This window comes from Zootoca vivipara, chromosome 7 (genome assembly GCF_963506605.1).
Source record: "Zootoca vivipara chromosome 7, rZooViv1.1, whole genome shotgun sequence".
Lineage (NCBI taxonomy): Eukaryota > Metazoa > Chordata > Lepidosauria > Squamata > Lacertidae > Zootoca > Zootoca vivipara.
The window spans coordinates 35618446-35640458 of record NC_083282.1 but is presented as its reverse complement, the minus strand read 5'-3'; the positions used below and the strand labels follow the sequence as shown (position 1 = coordinate 35640458).

At 42.3% G+C, this 22013-nt stretch overlaps 1 protein-coding gene across 1 annotated transcript in view; it reads right to left on the bottom strand.

Moving 5' to 3' along the window:
* KANK4 (KN motif and ankyrin repeat domains 4) overlaps positions 1–4159 on the bottom strand; it is a 42708-nt gene extending 38549 nt beyond the window's left edge. Inside the window, exon 1 of the mRNA XM_035122516.2 lies at positions 3691–4159. The gene's annotated coding sequence lies outside the window, so the exon portion shown is untranslated. The remainder of the gene's footprint in view (positions 1–3690) is intronic.
* Positions 4160–22013: the final 17854 nt, after the last annotated feature.

Sequence of the window (22013 nt, the reverse complement as noted above, 5' to 3'; positions counted from 1 at the left end):
CATGAAGCTCACTGGATGACCTTGGGCCAGTCATTGCCTTTCAGCTGACCTACCTCACAGGGTTGTTGTGGGGGGTTAATTGCAGAGGGGGAGAACCAGGTACGTCACCTTGAGCTCCTAGAATTGTATCAGGGGGAACATTGTACCAGGAAGCATATGGAAACAAGGCAGTGAAGAAGAAAATATTGATTTGTAAGCATACTCTTAATCTCTTAATTCTGAGAAATTCCTTAATTCCCCAGAATTATGTTGGTCCTTCACAATGCTTTGAAGTAAATTGTTTATTCCCTCATTTGGCAGATAACCGCACCTAAATATTTTGGCTGAACAGGCTCTCATAGGCCCGAGAGTGTGGGAGGCAAACCTTTCGTAGGAATTTGAATTTCTCAACTCTGAACTCTACAGAATGTAGTGACCCAATTCGGACTTCGTGTGCTTCAGTTCTGCTCCCCTCAGTTTGTTCACACCCACCCGGGCTCACTTGTACAAACAAGTCCCTATGCAATCTAACCAAACTACTTCTCTCACAAACAAGAGAAAGGAGGGGGGAATGGTACAGTCATTCCGCTTCTAAACGCTGCAATATAGCAATGAAAGGCAGCGAGACGAGTACTCTCCTATTCATAAGCATGCATTGAGGTTTCGGACTACTGTACAGATTATTTGCCAACTATATTTTTATGAAGCCGTTTTGAGTCCTGTGGAGACTTCTTGAGAGAAGGAATGGGAAGAGTGGAACCTGATTCGGGAGAGGGACCCAGTGGTCTGGGAGGTGCTGATCCAGATCGTGGAGAGGCACTTGTTCGGAGAAAGCCCCCCCACACACACCAGCGTTGAGGGAGATCCACCTAACTAGGCCTCAGCTCCACTTGCGGCCAGTGAACTGATTCCCACCCCCCAGGGAAGCACCTGAGCCTAGAGCAGATAGTGAGCCACCAACTGCTCCCACCTCCAAGGATGCATCACTGGTTGCGCCAGCGCAAGTGGACCCAGCCTCCTGACAGGAGTACCCGCTTGCTGGCCCGATCCCATGCCTCAGTATGTAAAACACATAAATGGCTGTGCCTACCCCACTCTCCAAAAGCAGAGCTCAGGGGGCATGCCAAGTGCTGGGATGACGTGTCTTCGTAATTTATGCCAATCTTTGTAACTTAGAACGCTGATTTAAGTGGCTGATTTGCACACCTTGTAATCAGTTTTAGAAACTGAGCTATGAAATCTAGGCGCTAAATGGTACCTTAAACCTAGGTTATGGGCGCAACAACGGAATGTCTAGGCACACTTTTTTTATATAACAAGAATACAAAACTGAAAATGTATGAACTGTAGCTAAAATACTATGTTCATTTTTAACATAGTCTAGTCCTTCCCCTGTCCACCCCCCTAATATTCTTAAGGTTTGTTCTCCAGTCTTCAGAGAGTAGTTGGAAGCGGGGAGGCAGAAAAAGGTCCTCCTTTCCTTCCACTCTGCAGTTTTATTCTGAAATCTTAGGCGCAGTACTGCGCTCAAAGCTCAGAAACTGCTCGCACTAATGAAATTCCCTGTCGCAAAATGCTCCTAGAACAATGGGAGTGTTGAAACACTGCTTGTAACCTGATCTATGTTTGGACTGTGCAGCGAGACCATCTTTGGAATAGCATCCTTAGTAGTAACCAAGCCAAGAGTCCCAAGTCCTGCGTCAACTAGTGGGAGCCTGGACAGTTTGGAACAACAGCACTAAATCAAGGGTGGAGAACCTCATGCCCAGAGGCCAATGTGGCCCACCAGACCTATTGCTGTAGCTCTCAGGAATCTTCCCAGGCCATGTCTCCTGTCAGGCCTCTTACAGTCTCCACAGACCAGGTGCTTACTAGCCCTACAATAAACCCTCTTTGAGTGGTTTTGCCTTGCTTTTGCCATGTGACCCTGAACTGCGCATATGCCTATTGCTTGGGAGATATGTGTATATGGCTGCGGGTATAGAAATACCTGAATTTTGCATAGCTGGAAGGAATGCAGCCTATGGCACAAAGAGAAGAGTCACATCCAGTGTTCCATCTACCGGTACTTTTATCTCGAAACAGGCCCTCAAGCTGGACAGAGCGGCTTGCAGGACCATATTCAGCCCTCAGGCCTGAATTTACCTGCCCTTGCTTTAAAAGGTAAAAAAGCTGGAAACTCAAGGAAGCTTTTCCTTCTCCTGCAGCAATAGCTAGCTATTTAAGAACATCTTTTTTTGTTTTCCTTCCATATTTCATTCTTTAAAAGGAAGCGTGTGCTTCCGTTGCCCCACCAGTGCAGGAACGCACACCTCCTGTTTCAACAATAAATAAATTACAGTAGTAAAAGAGGAATCAGGCTTCCTTGAAACAGCTGTAATACTAAGAGGAAACTTGCCACCCCTCTGCACATCTGCAGAATACATTAGGCTGGGGAAAGAAACCCCTTGGTTTTGGACAAAGGAGTTAAAAAGAGAACCGGAAGGGAATTGTGAGTCCCTTGGCACCTGTCTGTTCTTTGTATAAAGTATCAGGCATGTAAGTTGCTCTTTGCCCCTGGAACAGGTAATCTATATGTTCACATAAATAAATGCCAGGATGCTATCAGGAGGGATGAACTGAGGAGGCGTGTCTGACCATCAATATTTGTAAGGGTTTGCTATCCACAAACGAGTCGAATCACAAAATACCTGTGCTTTCATTTCAAATAAAACAGCAATTATATCAAGGGAAGGGGATTGTGAAGTTGTTTCTGACATGTCTATGATTCTATGTCAATAATTAGGACATGTGATGTAGCCCCCCACTCTAGAAATTATTTAAATCAGATACTCATCTGGAGCCTTCCCAACACAAAATCACTGGTATTCTAAATACAACAGAACCTGCGCCTCTCTCCACAACCAGACACTTTAAAGATGCGGAAGTTAAATGGGTGGGGTGACTTGCTGAGGAGAAAGCACTCTGTGCTTGCTCAGGAGCACTCTTTCTATCTTTCTCCTTTCATGCATCTGAGGTATGAGTCCCTACCCTGTTTAAACCGATCGGGAGGAGAACCCGAATCGCAACAGCAGACAAACGAGCTAAGCAAGGTAAAAAAGAAAGGCACCGACAACGGGAGATCTGCTGAACTCAGCAAGTGACAAGGAGGACCCATCAGTGGCGCTGAGCTGCGCTACACGGCAGGGACAGATTACATTTCTTCCCTTTGAGCATGATCCTGTAGGGGGCGGCCGCTCCATGCCAGGAAGCGAGCACTTTGGGAAGCAGCAAACTGCCCAAGGAAAAAGAGTGCTTATCATCACCATTCATCATGATGATGATGATGATAATTATTATTATCATTATCATTATTATTAGAGCCTCAGCTCGCATTTCTCCGGATAAACCGACTCGAAGCTGCGTTCTCGCGCCGCGCAGCTTCAGTCCCGCCACCATCGACTCTCCCCCAATTTTTTTCGCCGCACCCACACACCCCCTTTCAGCCTCTTGCTCTCTCTCCCCCAACCTTATTTCTGGCCAGCCTGTTCTGAGATCGGAAGATCCCGATCTCTTGGCGATGGAGCCCGGGAGCAAAATGTTTTTTTAAAGTCCCATTGGTCCTTTGCAATGGGGAGGCAGCAGCAGTAGCAGCGGCGGCGGCAGCCCAGATCTTGAGCTCTGCCGGCGCGGAAGCGAAGGCGCACAAAGGAGGAGGCAAGTTTTCTTTACCTGGGCCCCGTGGCTGGGGACTGCAGCTGGCCGGAGTGAGCCCACCGGCCGCGCTGAGGAGGTGTCCGTCCGGTGCTCCTTTGCCCTCCTGCGCCGGCTCCTGCAGCTCCCCTCCCTGGGCCGGCAGCACAGCGCTCTCTGGAGTCCGGCGAGGCGCTGGAGAAGCAAGCGGGGCTTCTTCGCAGAGTTTATGAGCCTCCTTGCTCGCTGCAGGGGAAAATCTGCCCACAATGCTCTGGCGTTGCAAAAGCGAGAGAGAGAGAGAGAGGCTGCCCCCTCCCCTGCGCTGCTTCGGCTGGCGCGCACGGAGAGCCACCTCTCGTGATCACGTTAAAAAGAAGCATTCGAGTGTCCTATATGTGTGCACGCATCTCCTTCGTGGCCGTTGGGCTTACGTGTTCTTATTTCGAAGTGAGCCCCGCGAAAAGCCGTGAGAGGAAAGGTAGTTAGGGCAGAGTTATTGGGGCGGGGCGGGCTTCGCAGATCGTTCCCTTTGACCTCTCCTTTTCTTTCTAGCATTTCTACCCCGCCCTTCTTCACCCCAAGGACTTCAGGGTCGCCTCTTCATTCCTCGCACTTTTAACCCTATTCCAACAACAACCTTGTGATGTAGGGTAACCTGAGAGATGGTGACTGAGCCAAGGTCATCCAGTGGTTTTTGCGCCTAAGGGGGTTTGAACCGCATTGCTGCCCTTTCTTCCTGCTCCTTTTCAAAGTGCATTCTGGAGATAATTTCTATCTAGAGGCTGTAATTTGCATGCAAAGGTTCGGAATACTTCAAACGGTGACCGTGACTGCAGACCTTAATTGCAGCAAACAGAGCTCTATTGTGATCCACAAGTCAATTGTTTGGAATACTGGGGTTCATTCTTGGAAGGTGTAATAAATATCACGGCAATGCTTTTGAGCATGAACAGTGCCCATATCGAGGTCCACCTCCTTTGGGACTTTCACACACCTTTTCATCATAGCTGCCAAGTTATCCCTTTTTTTAAGGGAAATTCCCTTATGCTGAATAGGCTTCCTCGTGAGAAAATGGAAAACTTGGCAGCTATGCTTTTCATATATAGTGTGAACTGGCTTCTTGCCAGCAAAAGTGGAAATTAAACCAGTTAATATCTTTTATGGGACAAACATCTTTTGGCATCTAAGTATGCAAGTTTTGAAGTTACAGAAAAGACTTCAGCAAACAAGATTTTTCTCATGTTATATATATATTCCATCTGAAACAATATGCTCACGGATAAGCACTTCTTAGAACAATAGTGCCTTAACCGTGTCACTACCACCTTCAAAGCTCATAATCCTGCCAGAGCAGGGAAACTTGGTATCTGTGTATGTAAATATTTGGAGAGGATAAAATATGTCTGAGAAAATTTCAAATCTCCCCTTTATACATGGATATGTTTCCAATAGGCAGGAGTCCTTGCTCAGCCATGAAGCTCATTGGGTGACTATGTCCAGTCTCCTTTTTGCAGCCAAAAGTTCTTCACAGGGTTGCTGTGAGCATCTTTCTCTCTGTCTGTGTGTGTGGCATTGTGCAGGAATAATGGGATATGTACAGAACTCAATGTACTTTTTTCAAGATTTGGTTTTTTTAAAAAACTGAGTTAGTCCTGTACACACTATACTTTGAAGTGTGTCCTATTGACTGTAGTAGGATTGGCTTCTGAGTAGACATACACAGGACGGTGCTCCAAGCCTGCTTTCCCCCCCATTCCAGTACATTATTGTCAAGCTGCAGGTTTGTACATGCTAAAAGCGCATTCAAAGCACATTATTTCCCTCAAATAATTTTGGGCACTATTGTTTGTTAAGGGTTTCTGCTAATTGTAACCCTGGCTGCGTTCAGAACACACTTACTCCATTATCCTGAAATTTCCTTACCTGGTAATTTCCAGGTTTAATGTAATCTTTCCAGGATCTAAAAGTCACTTCTGGGAATCTAGTGGAAGTTTGACACTTTTTTATGTATTACAGTATTTGTTTCATCCGTTTGCAACCCTGTTAACTTGGAAAATCCTTGAAGTTTTGCAGTGCAATATCACATGATGAAAGTTGGGGAGGTATCCTAACGTTGCATTCTTTCCTGCCATTTAAAACTTAGTCTGACATGGTAAAGCACTCAAAAAACCACAGTTCTGTAACTCAAAAGGTACTGTACTGCAGTGTAAAAGGAACATGAGAAATCAAGACACTCTCTAGTGTTTTAACCAGTCTGAATGCAGCATTCCAGGCTCCAGCAACCCTTAACAAACTACAATCCCCAGAATTCTTTGAGGGAGGAAATGGGTTTTAAATGTACTTTAAAGGTGTAGTTTGCACACAGCCATTCACTGATTAATGTTGCAGAATAAAACTACAATGTACTATGCTGACCCTATAAGAGTACACTAGGAATATGCTTCTACTGTGGTTATGACCAATTATGTATATGACTATTCTTATTTATTATATATATATGAAAATGTATAAAGTGCTTGTTCATAAAAATATCCCAGAATATAGTGGGATGCCCAAAGAAGCCTGTGAAACAACAAGCTTTGTTAATACGTGGTATGTAAAGTAGCACCATCCATTTACAGGAGGCTTTCAGACCCATGTAGGTCACAATGTTGTCATTTCATAAGTATTGTGCCACGTACCAGAAAAGTGGTTGGTGCAAAAGCTGAATGTCATGGTGTATTAGCCCAGGCCAAAGAAGGATGATTTCAAAAGAGTATCTTCACAGAGTAGCCATTTAAGTGCAGCAAACAATTTGAGCGAGTAAGACAAACACATTTGTTACACTTTGACCTGTAAAACTGTGCTGATGAAGAATAATCGAAACAGGGCCTTGTCCTGATGTTGATATTTACTGGAATTTATCCTTATTAAAACTCTGTGAAGATACTCTTTTGAAATCATCCTTCTTTGGCCTGAGTTCTTGTAATTTATCATTTATTTCTGGACTCTTTCAAGAACTCCAATTTCCACTATGGTGTATTAGCCCAGCACATCTCTGGGTCCCAATACAGAGGTTCATCTGCATGCTATGAGCAGGAAGCTTAGAGGCAGTGTTTGCAGCTGCCATTGTGAACAGTGGGCCATCTGACTCCCTTTCCATGTGCAGAACTGGAATTCCAGAAGTCATCGCAAGACAGTCTTCTCAATGTTGAGGAAATATCCAGATATTTGCCTAGCTATGTCCTTTCTCCATGAGCAGAGGGAACAGAGCTACCACAGATCTTTTCAGTGGCCAGTTCTAAACTGTGAGGTGGTGGTGGGGTCCTTTAAATTGGCCCACACATTTTTCAAGCATCTTTGGATGCCCTCTAGTCTATCTCCCCTTTCAGTAGCCTCTAGGCTTTAATAGACTGGAACATGGACCCAAGCTATCATTGCCAAACATGACAAGAGTGGAAAACAGGTTGAGATAGTTGCCTCTTGCCATTTCTAAATCAGTGATTATTTCAGCTGCTGCTGCTTTGGGGTTGTCTTTTGATATGTTCAAACACAGAGAAAGCACTTTTACTAAGCAATAGTACACACTTAAATAAATTAGAATATGAAAACAAGCACTGTTTGCACCCAACACAACACACGGTTCACACACTTACACTGAGAATCTGACAAGACATGGTCTTGCTTGGGCTTGTGCTGTTCCAGCAATGCAAATGAGACTGTTAGGTATGCACTCTGCTCTGCTCTTTGGCCTTCTGTCTGCTCCTGGACAGGAGACACTTGGCAGTCGCATAGCAGTACTCTTATTAATGCAAGATCAGGTTCCCAGACACACCAAGTCCTACTCATCAATCTTCCTCCTTATACTGAAACCGGCAATGCAATGCTACTCTGGTGCTGAGAGCAAGATGCCCTAGAAGGGGGAAATTCATCCTTCCTAGCTTGTTTCTCAGCAATAAACTATTTATGGCTAGAAATATGTTTTCTGGAAATGTGCTCCTGAATCAATCCACCCAATATAGTGTCACAAGATATACAGCATTGGTTGGCCCAGTTATGCAACAAAGGTAATATTTCCTAGACTTAGGTGTTGCTGGTGTTCTTGCAAATTTAACATGCGAGGTTAGATTGCTACGTGAGCTGCAGGAAACAAAGAGCATAGATATTGGCCAGCGACAAAAAGTATAACCTAAAGTCTCCGATTAGTAAAGCTTAATAAAACAGAAACCAAAGATAATAGAACCTGAGGCTCTTGAACCTACAACCCTCAGATTGTCATGAACTGGCAGGATGATGGTGAGGAGGAGGAGGAAGAAGAATATCCTGATGAGGGGTGAGGCTGGGACTGGGAAAAACCAGAGCAAGCAGGGGATACCGAAGGAAGTACTCACAAGTACTCACAAGGTGATGTAGGATGGCAAGGGGATGGCTGTCAATGCACAGGAACCGGAGTAGCAGGACCCATCATGAACACAGTGGGCTCCGAGGCATAGGGAGCAGCAGGAGTGGCGCTGTAGGAGGCTGAGGTAGGCAATAGCCCACAGCCCAGCTCCATAGGTGGCCAGGTGGGGCTCACTAACTCTGGGAGAAGTGTGTGATTCCTCAGCTGAAGTAGACTCAGAACAGGTGAGGGTCACCTGCCTCATCAAGCCCAGATGCTGCAATCAGCATGCAAAGTGCAAAGAGGGAAGCAGGGCTGAAGTGCTGTGTCTGCTCAGCTGCCCATGTTGAGGGACTTTGGTTTGGATGCTTCTGGATTTCTATGGGATGCAGCTTTGGGTTTGACTCTGAACTGTATGCTGATTGTGGAACTTCAGACTTGGCTACTTGGACTTGGACTTGGACTGTGTTCCCTGGACTTTGGACTTTGCTTGTGTGGCTGCATGACTCCCGGATTTTGGACTTCGGATGCAATATTTTGACCTGCTGGCAGATAGGCCGGGGGTTCAAGACACAGATTAAGAGTCTGATGCTTTGCCAACTGAGCTATTATTACATTTTTTTAATGCAAGAAAGTGAGAGTTTAGGACTGAGAATAAAGTAGCCATTTGCACTAGTTTGCAGAGGACAGGGTTGTTACTGAAGGATTATCTGACCCAAGTCTGCTTTAAATGTAATTCACCAGAAGAAAGGAGAGCAGGGTCATTGAAGTTGTCCATCAACAGCCGGCATATAGACAACAAACTGAACAGGCAGTCTGTCTGTCTGTCTCTCTAGTGGTATATGCTAATTGTATTCAATCTGTGTCATTTCCCCCCTTAGATATAAATGACCACCTTAGTATTATATTCAGAGAGAGAAGGAACATTGTCAGTTTGTGAGTAAATCATACAGGGGTTTACTTACAACAGAGAATAACTTGGGATATTCATTTGTTGTTGTTGTTGTTTTAAAAAATACAATTAAAAAGCTGTTTCCTTCATTTTTCAAGCTATGAGCAGTACAATGACCAATGGGCATTTTTCAATTATTTAAATATACAGCCAATTCCAGATGCTTCAGAGGTAGTATGCAATATAATTTGTGTGGTTTATCTCTAGCTTTTGGCTATCTGAGATTTATATTTATTCAAGGATTTATTTATTCAAGATCAGAGGATTTGAGCCACCACCTCTGCTGCTTGGTGAATGTGCAAAAAAGAAAAAAGTTTACAATCTGAAATGTTAATGGAGAAAACAAAAAGTGAACATTGCTTGAGAAGATATAGTGGATGTTTCATACATCTCAAGCTGGCTGGATTTAACACTGATTTTCACTTCTAGTCTGGAGAAATAACAGCAGCAGATGTGTAAATTTGAACTGAAGCACTGACAAACATTTGACATCAATAACATTTTCTGATTACAACTACAGTTACTCAGGTTTAGCTGCTGTAAGGCTGTGTATGCAATACTGGCTTAAAATGCAGCTAGCCCTTTATTCCCAGTTTGGTTGGGGGTAGAGAATGCATCCATACTCCCAACATTACATTGTGAAGCTCTGTACACACAGTTAGCTGCAATCCACATCTATCATGTAGTTTCTTGGAAAATACTGTATTCTGATTTGAAAACTTAAGCCATATAAGGACATCCATCCTCCTTGTCCACCCACTGGTGTGGGCAGATATCAGGTGACTTAGAAATACAACCATACTGACTTCACTGTGTTTTAAGCCAGTAAATGTGTGCACAATCAGCATTTCAAAATAAACTACAAGGTAGATACAGGATAGCTATGGGTTGTGATTAACATTGATTTTTTAAAAAAAAAATTATTTATTTATTAAATTTCTATACCACCCCTCATCCAAAGATCACAAGAGCACAAAAATGCATACCATAGTAACCAACAAAAACAAGATTCCCTCTCTCCCCCCTCCCAGTTTAAAAGACCATAGATTGTTTAATTAGCCAAAGGCCTGGGAGAAGAAGAATGTTTTTGCCTGGCACTTAAAATTAGGGTTGCCATATGTCCTCTTTTTCATGGGTATGTAAAATGAGAGTCACCATAGTGATCCAGTTAAAAGTAGAAGTCAGCAAAGGTGTCCCTCTTTTTTTACTCTTCAAAATATGGCAACCCTACCTAAATATATGTAACGAAGCTGCCAGGTGAGCCTCTCTTGGGAGAGCGTTCCACAAGTGGGGAGCCACAGCCACCACAGAAAAGGCCCATCTCGGAAGAGGCACACAAAGAAGGGCTTCAGATGATGGCCAGTTTCTGAGTCAATTCATATGAGGAGAGGCTGCAAAGTAAATGGGTGTGTGTATCACAGCCTAATTGTCCTTATTTTTCAACTTCTATATACTTCCTCAAGGGCAGATTCTCAGGGATCCTTTCCAATAGAGATTAAAGGTGGGAAGAATCACACGAGTGATTCTTTTCCTTCTGAAACATGCATTGAGAACTTGTCATGTTGAGCAGATGGGACAGAGAGCAGGAGGGTGGCGGCAGTACACCTCACAAGGCCATCCTTACCTTATATTTTATGATAGTTCTGAGATGAATATTAATCCATGAGTCAGATAAAGCAGTATTTAATCAAGCAATGCTAGCATGCAATGCAATGTGAATTGAAGGTTAAGGCTGAGTCCCACGCTTGCACTTAGGCAGTATTTCACCTTAATGAGATTACCTTCCAAGACCCCTGGGGCCTAAAGAAATTAGTAGCATTTAGTGATCTTCTTCAGCAATAGCTCTGTCTTTTGAAAATTAAAATTGATTCTTATTGTCTTGACATGTGAAGATCCAGAATGTGCCCTTTGACCTTGTATGTTTAGGGGGGACTGACAGCAGATGTGGAAGCAAAAGCTCTTATATCACCATGAGCAGATTGTGTGGCTCAGGGTCCCAAACGCGAAGGAGGGTGATAAAAAATCATAGCTGCCAAGTTATCCCTTTTTTAAAGGGATTTTCCCTTATGCTGAATAGGCTTCCTCGCGAGAAAAGGGTAAACTTGGCAGCTATGTAAAAAATGGGTACGCTCTACCAAGTTCTAGGGGAGCATAGCTTGGGCTGCAAGCCCATTACTGTAAAGAGAAATATCGAGGCTCAATGGTAAACCTTGCTTGAGAATATATATGCAAACTCTCCCCACCCCCTGTATTTCCAGCATCTTAGCTGGTGAAGAGGGGAGAAGGAAGTTTAAAAAAGAAAGGAAAGGAAGTGGAATGAAGCTGGATGTTTTGAATGTGGGAGGGGAAAGGGAAGGAAGTGGGTTGGTTAGGATAGATTCAGGGGTCAAGCAACCTTTTTCAGCCATGAGCCGGTCCACCGTACCTCAGACCATGTGGTGGGCCTTACTATATATATGGGGGGTGGGGATGAATGAATTCCTATGCCCCACAAATAACCCAGAGATTCATTTTAAATAAAAGCACACATTCTACCCATGTAAAAACACGCTGATTCCCGGACCGTCCGCGGGCCGGATTAAGAAGGTGATTGGGCCACATCCGGCCCCCGGACTTTAGGTTGCATACCCCTGGGATAGATTGTGCCTAAAAAGAAGTAGGGTCCATCTGTAAATATGTGGGATGGCTTGCTGTTGTGCTTCAAGCGTTGCCTGTATCTATATGGGGTGTCCAGCTCTTGTGAGATTGTCTGGAGCAAATTTGCTTGTGCAATATGCAACCAACGCAGACATGGCCAGCTACGAATATAATATCAGGCAGTCAGAAATACAAATAGCACAAGTAATGGGAACTAAAATAGACTACTGTAATCAATCACTCCGTTTTTCAGATAGACAAGGATTGGAGGGGTGCCTTTGTCTGTTTAACTGCTGTTTTTGTTCCACACAATCATTTTCCTCTATAATGCATTGACATGAAGAATGTACTTTTCCCATCGGGAATGCAGTTGGGAGCAAACTTGATCTATTTTTGCTTTAAAAGTTGTGGTTTAGGCCATTCAAATCAAAGTCAGGTAGGTTAAAAAAAGAAGCTAAAATAATATACACTGAAAAGGCAGCTTCTGACTATCATATTTAGAGCTAATACTTTTTCTTAAGGGACCCAGGTGGCGCTGTGGGTTAAACCACAGAGTCTAGGGCTTGCTGATCAGAAGGTCGGCGGTTCGAATCCCTGCAACGGGGTGAGCTCCCGTTGCTCGATCCCAGCTCCTGCCCACCTAGCAGTTCGAAAGCACATCAAAGTGCAAGTAGATAAATAGGGACCACTCCGGCGGGAAAGTAAACGGCGTTTCCGTGTGCTGCTCTGGTTCGCCAGAAGCAGCTTTGTCATGCTGGCCACATGACCCAGAAGCTGTCTGCAGACAAATGCTGGCTCCCTCGGCCTATAGAACGAGATGAGCGCCGCAACCCCATAGTCGGACACGACTGGACCTGATGGTCAGGGGCCCTTTACCTTACTTTTTCTTACTCCAGGTCAGATTGGCTGGTAACTTTGAAGGATTTTCAATTTAACTTGCTTATTTGAAAATCTGGTAATATTTAATTTGTAGGGTAATGCTTTCTTGGCACATCTGTGTTATCTCTCTGACTCTGGAAGACTGTGGTCTGTATGTGTAAGTGGATTTAAGAGGGACTAGTGCCCTGGTCTTGTAAGGGATATACTTTCAGCAATCCAGTCTTGGGTGAAAACATTCACAACTCTCAAAATTCCAGAAACTCTAACTTTATTTATTCTAGGTAAGCCTTGCAATCAATAATTTTCTTTTTCCTTCTGCTTGTGGACTTGGATAGCTTCTAAAACATTGGGAAGTTCTTCATGTAAACTTACTGCCAAACCAATTTACCTGGAGTTGCCAAGCTTTAAAAACCATGCGAGCTGTTGTGTGTATACACCAATTGTGTATAAATCACACATTATATGTGTATACACCATACATTTAAAGCACATTACCCTGAAAAAGAATGCCAGGAACTGTTGTTTACCCCTCACAGAGCTATAGTAATCAGCACCCTTAAACTACAGTTCCCAAGATGCTTTAAATATGTGTAATATATGCAGCCATCAGCCATGTAAGCAACATACAAATAGTGCTATGCACTTAGAAGAATGCAGTGTAACTCTGGAATGTGAGGGTTCTTTCCTATACAGTCATACCTTGGATCCCAAACGCCTTCCAATTCGAACGTTTTGGCTCCTGAACGCCGCAAACCCGGAAGTGAGTGTTCTAGTTTGCAAACGTTCCTTGGAAGCCAAAAATCCGACGCAGCTTCCGATTGGCTGCAGGACTTCCGAGGTACAACTGTATTTGCAACCCTCAGCCTCCAAACCTTTGCATATACTTCAGTGGGATTAATTCAGAGCAAGTGTTTCAATACTATGTTTTAAAATCCTTCTTTTAGGTAAAATGAGTTTATTTTTCTCCCAAAGTCATTTTCAATTGCCTTTGTTTTAGTTCCGTTTTCCGGTTCGCAGTTTATTTTCACTTTAAATCTGGTGCTCAGCATGCAAAGGTTTAAGATTAAGGCTGTGCATATTTCCGTCTAAAAACAGAATGAAAAATTAAGCAATATTTTGCAGGCAGACATAGCTATTGATAGATGTCTCAGAGAAATTAGAAACCAGCATGTTGTACCTCAGCCAGACAGAGTGATATTTATATTTGTTATAAAAAGCTATTTCATGAGGAGCATGTATTAAACTGAACACATGGCTGCACCGTTCAGAATTGGCTGAAGAATCCGAAGTGAATTTATAAACAAGTCCCACTAATTTTAGTAGAACTTTCACCAGTTAAAATGCATTTAAGATTACACATTTTGAGCTGCAATATTAAATGTACTTGTTAGGGAATAACTTCCACTGAAGACAGTGGAAAGCAAAGACACACAAGCAGAGATGGTGGTATCATTAGGTTAACTAGGGCCCTAGGATGCTGACCTCAGAGGAGTGCAGTACTGGCCTTTGAGGGAAACTGTTTTATAAATATTAGTTTTTGTTATATCTTACAAATTTCTGGTGACAATTTACATTTATTTTATATTCTGAAGAACTTTATCAGTTTTGAATTCATACATTAGAATGGTTTATGTATATATGAAATAGACCATAGAGTTGATCGGAGGTTACACACACACACAAATGCACACAAAGTGAAAATACACTTAATTTTAAATCTTTCAGTCACAGCTTAATCTTATTTAGAAAATGTATTCATTTTTCTAGTGAGCTATGGCAGATAAAAACAACAACAACCATCTGGAGCATAGTACCGTAAACAAAAGTCAGATACTACTCAATACTCCTCAATTATTCTGGAATGCAAACCTGATGTTAGTCATATTGAACAAACGACAATGATTGTATGTTATGCTGATATAATCAAACCATCAGATAATGAGATGACTGAGCCTGAGGTTATCATAAGAGAACATTTCTTGGGATTTGTTCCACTAAAGGAGACTACAGGTGCCTTTAGGACAGAAATTCTTCTTGGACAGCTTCAGTAAATAGCATTGCCAATTGAAATCTGTACGGTCAAGGTTATGATAATAGGAGTAAAATGAAAGGGGAGGGGGGACGGGAATGGCATCCAGAGTCCTGGATATAAACCCACGTGGCTTTTTGTGCCCCACAATCACACTCTTTAACACTAGGTGTTATCTAGAAGCAGTTAGTTTCTTCAGTTTGGTTCAACAGATCTATAATTATTTCTTTGCATCGATTCTGTGTTGGCAAATTCTAACTAATCATATATCAGACTTAGGCATAACAGTTAAGCCATTGCTCAAAACAAGATAGGAGAGTTGGATCGATGCTTTGAAACCACTGAGATATCATATTGGTAGTATATATGATGCTTTAATAGAGATCATTGACTACATAAGTCTACAAGGTTTATCTGGAAGTACTTCCCAGATTGAAGCTAAGACCCTTGCTGGTGCAATTTGTAGGTTCAAGTTTGTGGTATCCCTTGTTACATGGTACAACATCCTTTTCAAAGCATGGTTGATGATCGGGGATAATGGGAGTTATAGCCCAACAACATCTGGCCACAGCTTTTCCATTCCTGCCCTAGTCTAAGAGTCCTGGCTAGCTACCAACACTTTGGTCAATGCTTTCCCGTCTTTGTGCTTTTTTACATTTTATATCGTTAATAAATAGAAAACCTTTAAAACCAACAGCTTATAAAATATATGGAGGATAACAGTAGCAAATACAAAAAGATGTGTGACAAAATTAGCAGAAGGAAAAACTAGTGTTACTTTCTTCTCCTGCTTCCTTGAGTGGTGAGAAGTTCCAGGGGCAGCACTATGGGGTTCATTTTTCTTTTGACAAGAGACCACTGCAGACAAATGGTGCCTTTGTAGTATTCCTTCCAATTATAAATATACAAGCAGAACACAGCGGAGGCAGACAGGTGCTCCTTTAGCGGGCAACACAGCTGCTAATTCTGCATGATTCCCAGAAAGCAGCTGCTGCTGCCCTCTCCAAGGCTGCAACACCTCTGTTTAGCTAACTCCAGCTGCCTCTTCTCAAAATTCAAACTACAAAATGCTTTATTTTACCTAGCACAATCCTTGCACTGCGCTGTCTCTGATTCCAACCCTATTGGGGAATTTCCTATTCAGGGAACCATCCACTGGTACTGAGAACTGTTAAGGTTCTTAAGTCTCTGACACCCACCATGTGACAGTTCAGACAACTCATCGTGGCAAAACTCACCTAACGTCATTGTCCCTTCCAAACGAGGCTTGGCTGCCATTACTGAAATGGATCACACTTGAAAGTTTCCTGAGGACAATAAAATTAGACAACTTAACAAGAATTAAGAGCACACAGGATAATACATAGTTGACCAATTATATATTTAGAAATGTGTTTCTCTTCCTTCAGGTCAGATTCTCTTTAGTGAATGAAAGACAGCATGTACCCCTTACACAAAGCCGTTGCCCCAAACTCGGGTACATGCTTGCACAAGATCGATTTTTCTTCAGATAGCAAGCTTCTGTTCTGTCACTCACCAACATAAATTAGAATTTCTGCAACAATGGGCTCTCCTCATTATGTCATCAAATTTCTAAAATGGAGTTTCACTAACAAGTAAGGCAAGCATTCAAAAAGAAATTAATGTCCCATATGTATTTGTGTGTGTGTGTGTGTGTGTGTGTGTGTGTGTGTGTGTGTGTGTGTAGGCATTCAGCAATCAACTTTTCTTCCTCTCTGCTGATCTTGACTATACAAATGCTTGGCATTTAAAACCTGCAGGACATTCATTCCTAAGTAATGTAGCCTCAAGGGACGTGGGTGGCGCTGTGCCGATCAGAAGGTCAGCGGTTCGAATCCCCGTGACGGGGTGAGCTCACGTTGCTTGGTCCCAGCTCCTGCCAACCTAGCAGTTCAAAAGCACGTCAAAGTGCAAGTAGATAAATAGGTACCGCTACAGCAGGAAGCTGTACCTCATCTGTCTCCTGAGAAATCTCTATGTGGGACAAGAAGCTACAGTTAGAACTGGATATGGATCAACTGATTGGTTCAAAATTGGGAAAGGAGTACGACAAGGTTGTATATTGTCTCCCTGCTTATTTAACTTATATGCAGAATTCATCATGAGAAAGGCTGGACTAGATGAATCCCAAGCCGGAATTAAGATTGCCGGAAGAAATATCAACAACCTCAGATATGCAGATGACACAACCTTGATGGCAGAAAGTGAGGAGGAATTAAAGAACCTTTTAATGAGGGTGAAAGAGGAGAGCGCAAAATATGGTCTGAAGCTCAACATCAAAAAACCAAGATCATGGCCACTGGTCCCATCACCTCCTGGCAAATAGAAGGGGAAGAAATGGAGGCAGTGAGAGATTTTACTTTCTTGGGCTCCTTGATCACTGCAGATGGTGACAGCAGTCATGAAATTAAAAGACGCCTGCTTCTTAGGAGAAAAGCAATGACAAACCTAGACAGCATCTTAAAAAGCAGAGACATCACCTTGCCGACAAAGGTCCGTATAGTTAAAGCTATGGTTTTCCCAGTAGTGATGTATGGAAGTGAGAGCTGGACCATAAAGAAGGCTGATCGCCAAAGAATTGATGCTATTGAATTATGGTGCTGGAGGAGACTCTTGAGAGTCCCATGGACTGCAAGAAGATCAAACCTATCCATTCTTAAGGAAATCAGCCCTGAGTGCTCACTGGAAGGACAGATCCTGAAGCTGAGGCTCCAATACTTTGGCCACCTCATGAGAAGAGAAGAATCCTTGGAAAAGACCCTGATGTTGGGAAAGATTGAGGGCACTAGGAGAAGGGGATGACAGAGGACGAGATGGTTGGACAGTGTTCTCGAAGCTACGAACATGAGTTTGACCAAACTGCGGGAGGCAGTGGAAGACAGGAGTGCCTGGCGTGCTATGGTCCATGGGGTCACGAAGAGTCGGACACGACTAAACGACTAAACAACAACAACAACAGCAGCAGAAAGGTAAACGGCATTTCCGTGCGCTGCTCTGGTTCGCCAGAAGCGGCTTAGTCATGCTGGCCACATGACCCAGAAGCTGTACGCCGGCTTCCTCGGCCAGTAAAGCGAGGTGAGTGCCACAACCCCAGAGTCTGTCACGAGTGGACCTAATGGTCAGGGGTCCCTTTACCTTTAATGTAGCCTCAAGCCCAACCCTTCTGCTGTAGGGAGGTTATAAAAAATAATAACCTTTTTTAAAAAAAAACCACAACTGCAAAAATACATTTCCCCCTATCGGCCACAAAAAGTTTTATTTGTCTGTGAATTCTTAGGCCTCCTTTCAAAATGCCAATGTAGTTCCAGGTGTGTTTTTTTAGATGTCACTTTCACAACAGCATCTTTTGTCATTGTTGAGAGGTACATTTATTTTTGTTCTAATAGAGGAATTCTCACCAGTTTCAGATATGAGGACTCAGAAAGATGATAGCGTACTCTATTCAATTATTAAAAATGTGTTTCAGCCAACACTATTTACTTGATGATTTGTACTTCCGTTTGCGGGGAAAATTGTGTTAGTAGAGACTCCTGCTTAGGGTTGCCATATTCCTAAAAGTGAAATGGGGGGAATACTCCTGCTAGTCTAGGCCAGTGTTTCTCAACCTTTTTTGGGCCACAGCACACTTGTTCCGTGAAAAAAATCACGAGGCACACCACCATTAAAAAAGTTAAAAAATTTAACTCTGTGCCGCCCTATATTATAATTATGACTGTAAGAAACACTTGCCAAATATTGCTTTCCGGCGGGTCAGTGTTGTGCATTGGCGGCCGCCAGGCTCGTTTGCACTGAGCTTTGGGAAAGAGGAGGAGAAATATTGCTTTCCGGCGGGTTAGTGTTGTGTATTGGCGGCCGCCAGGCACGTGACAATGCAAATCGCCCTTTTCGTCGCCGCACGTCGCGGCACACCAGCCAGCGTCTCGCGGCACACTAGTGTGCCGCGGAACAGTGGTTGAGAAACGCTGGTCTAGGCATATATTCATGAAAGTTCCAGTAAAATTGTTTTCCATTAAGATGATTATTTGCAGGGGTCTTTCTATCCTAGGCCCAGAAATGGGAGAGAGAAAAATGTTCCTTATTGCTGGCAATAAAGAGTCAAGGTGGACCAGGATTTCTTCACATTGTGAACTCTCAGCTGTCCTGTGTAGGGAATCCCAGAAGCATCTCCTCACTCAGAAAGCAGAACCCTGACTGGCAGTGGGCTAGGATCCAAAACTAATTCCTTAAGCCAGGTTGCCTTTTCCCTTGCTTCTTTTGAAATGGCAGCCCCTAACACCACATGACAAACTACATTTAAAATTGAAGGGTCTTGCTGAAGCGGTTTGTGCTACTACATGGGGGATAAGATTGAATCCCTCTAAAATTGCATAGCTCTGAATTTTGCAATACAATCCTCCAGCAAAGTCATGCGTACAAAAATGAACATAACAGGATAAGGGCTGAAATAAAATCCATGTATTATTGAGAAGAACATACAAAATGCATTATATTGGGGAAACTGTATACCAAAATGTATATGTATGTGTGTGTGTTTGTATGTGTGTGTGTGTGTGTGTGTATGTGTATATATATATATATATATATATATATATATATATATATATATATATATATATATGCCCCAGCCACTCTGGGCACCTTTCAACAAATTATCTTTTAAAAACCCAACCATTAAAAACTTCCCTATACAGGGCTTCTAAAAGTCAAATAGTTGTTTATTTCCTTGACATCTGGCAGGAGAAATTTAACACTAAAATGCTGGTGGATTTTCACGAGGACTTTTTATCAAAACACTTTGCAAACCGATGTAGAAATGTGGAGAACTAAACTTTGCAAAGCGGGTAAAATGAAAAACTCAGAGAAACAAAACCTTACCTATTTTCCCATTCCTGGCTATCATGCTCTTGATTCATCTGAGAGATTACTGAGAAAATGTGTGTATCTTTTTTGATATAAGACTGAAGTGTGCCTCTAATTTACTTAAATGCAAGGACTATGCTGCAGGTATCCAGTTTGAAAAATGCTGTTCTGTAGTATTAGTATTGCAAATTAGGCAAGGGCCCTTACTATTTTGTTTTACCATCATGCATACTATTTAACAGCTGGTTCTTGTCTTATAAATTGTAGACCATTACATGAAACAAAACTTCCTGCATTAGCAGAACTCTAGGAGCAAAACAATCTGAAGGCATTTGATCAGAAATTAGGCTACTCTGCCAAAGACAAATGGATTTTGTCACTCTGGCACTTCAGGAAAATCAGAGCATTTTGCAGTCTTTCCAGCTGTGCGGTCTCTACCTTGTGTTGAGGCCTCAGAAGGGAGGTTAATAAAGGAACATATGGTATGTGTACAATTTGCACAGTGTCCACAAAACTCGCACCATAATTTTGACAATGCAGGAAGCCTATTAGATTTATAGGTTTAATGTTGAAATACCCTGGGGCCGAAGCAGGATTTTAAATAGGCTGGGGTTTCCATGGTTTATGTGTAGCACAGAAACGACTAAAGGTTGCAGGAGACTTTCTTGCAGGGGTAATGCTTTGTAATGGAGACTCCTTTGAGCTCCTTAAAGATTCTGCCTCCTGGAAAGCTGTGCTTTTCAAGTGCTGTGTGTGGTTATTTTTGGCAAAGTATATGGGGAGCTTTTGGGTTTCCAAGTGCAGTTATTTTTGCAGACTGCAGCTATAAAGTTTATAGAATTAGAGCTGGTTTAATCTTATCCATCCAAACATTTTTCATTGCACATACCATATGCAGGTTTGCTCCCTCTACCACCTGCTTTCTGATGCCGTGCAACAATTTCTGCTTGTGCAATGGGACTCCCCACACATGCATCACACCCTCCTCAGAGGGTTAGGGGGACTCCTAGAACAGATTTAGGGGATACACAAGCAAAAATCCTTGCGCTGTCAGAACGAGTGACTTCACACTACATGCGATTCCACCTTATATGTATATTTTATCAGGAATAATTTCATATCTGAAAATGTTGATATAATGGTTTTCTTATTTTTTAACTGAAACCTCTGTCCTGCAGCTTCTAGTGTGCTAGCTTAGGATAGCCAAATGAACTTCTTTACACAGGACAACTCTTCTATTTGAAAGACTGCCAGTGGATAGTTTTCTATTTGAAAGGTTCTCTAGCCCAAATGTGGTTTAAAGATAATTATAATAAGGGAAGCCTCAGTGGTTAGCACCTGGACAGCCAACAGAGCAGGCCACCTTGTCAGTCATGGTGAGATGTACTCTGTTTCTATTATAGAAATTATTTCTGCATTTGCATATCTCAATACATAAAATGGTATATGCAAACTGTATTCAAATCTACATCTTTTGGGGTGATGTGTAGGTGGCCACATATAAAAACAAGTACTCTGACTCCATTGATTCTGGAATAAAATATATACATGCAACCTGAATGAACACATGTGAAACTAACACAGACCAGAAATAGATTGATATGTTTACCTCTATTGTACACAATTGTATATATTACCATTGGTATTACCTTCTTGCTTAAGTATATCACCTTGAAGCAAGTTTTAGGGTTTACTTTGAACCTTTCCCCTAACTAAACTGCAAATACAAGGTCAAGAAACCCCTGATATACCTTTACATTTTTTAAAGTATTCCCCTTTTCTACAAACTGCACCCAAGGTAAGTTGTTCTTAGCTTCTATATTTAAAAAATGAAATTGACATTCAGGATCAGTCTTACATTGTGTAGCATGATGGTATGTGAATCTGATGTATCTGTTTCATATTGAATATGAAATATTTACGAAGCTACATCCTCATCTTATGGGGGATTTCATTTTCCTTATATAAATCCTGTCAGTGAAAAGGAGTTGCAAAAAACAGAAGCCCTTATAAGAAACAATGTCTGTGTAATATGAAAGCCATCTTATGAGTAAAGAGGGGGGGAAACATAACTCAGGGCTTCTGAAGATGTGTGTGTGTGGTCCATCTTAAATGGAACAAGCCTGTGTCCCCCAGATGTTCACTTTGTCTTGCCTTTGACAGGTTTACAATACTGTATTTACCGTAGTTCTTTTTTCTATTGTAAAATAAAGGTGCCATTTCATCACTCCGTTGTGCTGTGTAGAACTCTTTAAAAGCACAGAATGTTAGAGAAGTCACTGAAGACCTTCAGCAAGCCATGTTCTGAAAGGAATGACTTATCTCTTCCAGAACTTCAGAAGGCCAATTCACTATTTACACAGTGTTTTTCCCAGTGAACATTCTAGGGGTATCTAACGCACAGCCTGTGACTATCCAGTCCCAAAAGTTTTTTTTTTACTCCTCAATTTGTCATTTACAAATGCAGCAATAATAATAATAATAATAATAATAATAATAATAATAATAATAATAATAATAATAATAATAATAGAACTGCTTCAGTGGGTTATATGCTGTGATGCCAAGGGCACCCCAAAAAAGTCTGTGTTTTTGTTAATGTACTGAATGCTCCTATATGT